General features: G+C 30.6%; 1 long non-coding RNA gene across 1 annotated transcript; it reads left to right on the top strand.

Moving 5' to 3' along the window:
• The first annotated feature begins 320 nt into the window (after positions 1-320).
• On the top strand, positions 321-4,388 carry LOC118185311 (uncharacterized). Its single transcript, XR_004757577.2, has 2 exons — positions 321-413; positions 4,017-4,388. It is a non-coding gene; the product is annotated as an uncharacterized LOC118185311 (long non-coding RNA).
• Positions 4,389-4,618: the final 230 nt, after the last annotated feature.

Genomic DNA, 4,618 nt, shown 5'->3' with positions numbered 1-4,618 from the left:
CAACGAGGAAACATCGTCAGAATATAATTAAAATTAGGTAAGACAAAGTGCTCCCAAACTTGATGCAGATATAGGTACAAGGGGTGGGACGCCACATTTTAGCCATTGGTCATACAGATATATCCGTTGGCACTAACTGTGCACCTCCGCCCCAGTTTCTTGGAGAACACCCCGGAGGTGGCAAGGTCACCTATTCTGCTTATTTCAATCAGTTAATTTATTCTGCGGTTTTCCTTCAGGGGGTGAAGGCGGATTACAAATCGCCTGAAACCTAAAGGAAAGGGAAGCAGTAAAACAAAGGTGAACGCTTTCATTAAAGACAGTTTTGTATATAAAGGCTGTGAATACCACACAAGATCACATTTCGCATTCGCTTCAGCTTGCACTCTCATCTCTTCTCTTGCAGAGCCAACGTGAGTACTTCTTTACTTCTTACTAAAAGAGAGCTGTTTCTGAGTGATTGGACTTACACAAAAATGTGGATTATGAATTAAGTTGCAGTGAAAAAAAGTTTCTTTTTTCTCCTCTTAAAAAATAATAAAACCTTTTTGAGATCTCGAAAAATCTAAGTTATTTCAAGTCAAATTTTTAATTTATTTAGCAAGTTACGGTAATTGTTATTTCAGTATTGTATTCCTATTTTTAATTTCGACCTGAAAACCCTTTCATCACTTTTAATCCAGTTTTAGTCCCCAGTGCAAAGAGCTACACTTAAAAATCATTGCCAAAATTGTCTTACTTTTATTTTTATTTTAAAACCGTTCTAACATCTTTTATTAGAACTATTAAAATTTAAATGAAAATTTAATACGCATGAAATAATCTATTGATATATTTATAAATTCAATATTCTTCCCTTCCCTAAATTAGGCGCTTTGGTGGTACTTACGTATTCTTTATCTTTCTGACCTTAGAGTAATTAAATATGAGTTACTGGATTTTTAAAACGTTCCAGATCGCAATTTGCTAAATGTTCAATACAGTATCTTAACTGTAATTTCCGGATTCTTAGCCCAAAATACTACTTGATTTATTTCTACAAGAAATTTATTTTTAAGCATTTCTTCCCGCCCAGTCATATCACAATTTTTAGTGTCTATGTATGTATTTAATTTTTTAACAAGTCGCAGCCTAAAAGCTTTTTATTTACTTTTATACTGTAGGAAAAATATGCTACAAAAGTATTTGCTTACACTGATTCCTAATATAATCTATAAGAATTATGTGCCAATATTTAAAGTAATATTTGTGGTAAACAACATACCATGCTTTTATGTAAATACTTTATTTTTATATTGGAATGAAACTAAAATATACGTATAGCCATGATACATAATATATATTCTCCACCATGACATAACTCATTATTAATAAGATTTCAAATGAACCAATTAAATAATAGTTCATTAAATTAGTTTTAAATTGATGAAAGCGTGTTCAGTGGAGATTTAATCACTGTTCCTTAAATATACCCAATAGTAATTGTAATTATAGTTTATTTTAAACTGTTTTAACAGAAAAAAAATATAATTTAATCAGGAAGGAGCAACACGCATAAATTCGACTACATATGTATGTGATGTACCAGCTTTTGTCCGGAATAAATAGATTGGTGAAGAATCATAGATGTAGTCGTAGCTTAACTTATCAGACGATAAGTTTAAAAAACAGGATCCATTTATTATATTTCAGGAGAAAATAGCAGTTATAAAAATTAAGATCTCCGGAGTAAATAAAAAATAACTACTAATAACTTTTTGTATTAAGTTTTACTGCATCGTTACATTAAAGAAAAAGACCCCGATATTCTTTTGCGAGTCCTTTTATAGCCTCTGGAAAGGCGGAGCTTCCAAGAAATGACGTCAGCCTCGTCAGCCATTCCAGTTCGCTTTAAATATCTCGAGAACATTCTATAACTGTACGTGTAGAAAAGGCGGAAAAAACAACTTGACTACGGGGCTGTGGATTTAATTCCACGTACTTTCAAATAAGAGAACGTCGCCACTGTTAGAATTTTAAGTGTATTCTTGATTATGGAATTTTATTATTACATATATATATATGAAAAATGCATATAAAATTTCAAAACTAAATTGCTAGAAGCTACAGTTGACTTATTCTATATTACCTAAGTTATTATGACTTATTCTATATTCATTAAATCTGTTCAATTTTTTAAAATTTTAATTCGCTTTGTTTTTTTATATTAATTTATATTGTGCATACGGTTACTATCACGTTAACTTGCTTTACTAAGCATTCCATTTCGCAGTTTCATTGTGTTTGCTAATGTTACTGTTACATTTTCTTCACACACACGTGCAAAATGAACATATCGTAGTTTAGCAGTACATAAAATATTTTATCCTTTATAAATTTAAAATTTCAGATATTTAAAATCATTTAAAATATTTTTGGATCCCATAATTTAACCACCCATTTGACTTTTCTCGTAAATACCAATCTAACAATACAGCATAGAGAAATTTTATATGTTTATTTAATGTATGTCTAAATCACAGAATTATTAATTTTCTCCCCAAAAACCAATCTAAATAAAATAGTAGAAAAATACAGAGATTATCTGAAATTGTCCAGAAATACAATTGTATCTCAAACTCCTCTCTTTAGTAACGTCTAAATTTGATAACAATTAAAAAAAAAGAGGCAAATTTATAAAATATAGGATTAGTAAATAAAAATCTGCCTATTAGGCAGTTTGCGACCAATTTTTCTGCATTGAAGTACGTAATGTATGGCGTTAGGAATAAATTTGTTCAGTATAATATGAAGGCGAGTATCTTAGAAATTATTAGTTAGCTACATCATAAATCGCATAATTTAGATATATTATTAATTACATCAGTTAACGATATCATTAAAAAATTAAGAAACAAAACATTGATCTATTAATTTTAATCTGCTCCATTAGTTAAGCAATTCAGAGTTTTAATTTGAAAGAATGAGACAGCAAATACAATACTTCTGTCAGCAAGCAAGTTGCCACTCTACATAAACTATGCTAACGTAATGCTTTACATTGGATATATTAAGTTATAAATGCTTCATCATAAGCAAGAGGGAATTTTAGGTTCTGTGCGGTATTAAGCTTGGAACATCCAGTGTCTGCCTTACATAGAGCTACCTTAAGCCTAATTTTAAATATTATATAAAAAATCGATGATTTGCATACATATCAGTTTAATTTTATCACTGTTTAGATATTTGAAATTCAGAATGATTTCATTTACCTCAAGTTATCTGACAGCCTCCTGTCTTTAAAGAAATATAAAAAATACTTTAATTACATATGCGCTGCTAAATTTACTTTACCTTAGATTATAATAACTTGACAATTACAATTTCGCTCAAATTGGTATCTCCATGATCGTTCTATAAAACCCTGCTTTAATTTAAGCAAAATGCTGTATTTTATTTTCATGTCTACTTCCCTTTTTTATTAAATAAATTATTCCAAGAGCTAAATTCTATACTATCTGAAGAATGAATGGAATTGGTTTCTTAACTTTTTTATTTTAAGACTTTTGGAGCTAAAATTGTGAAAATTCAGCCTGACACAATTATGACAAAATTAATGAAATAAGAACTTTCCTTAGAGAAAAACTAGAAAACACACATTTAACAGAAAAATAGTGATAAATTTTATATCCAGTAGATACTAAGTATATCATAAATTTTGCAGTAGTGGAATATAAATAGCAAGATGTCTTTTTTCTCTTTGTCTCATTATTCCTTTGATAATATTTCTCAAGGTAGCGAAATTTATCTAAATTGATAATTCTGCATATTATCGCCTGCACCGTACTTGGGTAAATATTTAAAGGTTAAGCCCGAAACATGGAAAAATCGATCACGTATTCACAGATTCTGAACAGTTTATTGTCCTTGAACATTTCGCAATGGAATATTTTTCTTTAACAGTTTTCTAACCTACGTAAATTATTGCTTCATGTAAGATGCCAGATTGTGCTTATGTATATTTTTCTTTCTTCCAGGAAAACCTAGTCAAAAATGAACAGCCGAGTTTTCTTCACCATCGTCTTAGCCATCGCCCTCCTGGGCAACATTTGCTTGGCCTCTCCTGGCATGGGTGGAGGAGGTGGAGGAATGATGGGAATGGGAGGAGGAAAGGGCAACAAACATGGAGGAGGATCCAGAATCACAGAGATGTTGGCAGCAGGAATGGTCGCCAAGATGTTGAGCGAGATGCATGGTCATAAATGTCATCATCATCACGGCCATCATCACGGTTAAGCATTCTCTCTTCAAGAAACCTTCCTCAATTGTACATAGCCATTTTCAGAGATTTTATATATAGAGCCATTATTATTTGTTGCTATCGAATAAAATATTTTATTTACAATATACTCCAGTTTTGTTTTGTTTTCTTTTATGTAATAAGATGGGAACTATCTGTTGATTAAGATGGAATTAAAGATTGATAATTAAGACAGATTTAAGATTTGATAATTCACGCAAGGAAAAAAATGGCTAAAGCAGAGCCTAATATCGAAAATAAAGAATACAATGGTATGAAGGTACACATGAAATGGAAGTTAGAAAAGTTACATCATTTCTTGGAGTTACTCATTTAATT

This window comes from Stegodyphus dumicola, chromosome 3 (assembly GCF_044657685.1).
Source record: "Stegodyphus dumicola isolate Sdum_Otavi_A_Nest chromosome 3, ASM4465768v1".
In the NCBI taxonomy this organism is placed as follows: domain Eukaryota; kingdom Metazoa; phylum Arthropoda; class Arachnida; order Araneae; family Eresidae; genus Stegodyphus; species Stegodyphus dumicola.
Note: the sequence above shows the minus strand (reverse complement) of the source record. Positions and strands in the feature narration are given on the sequence as shown.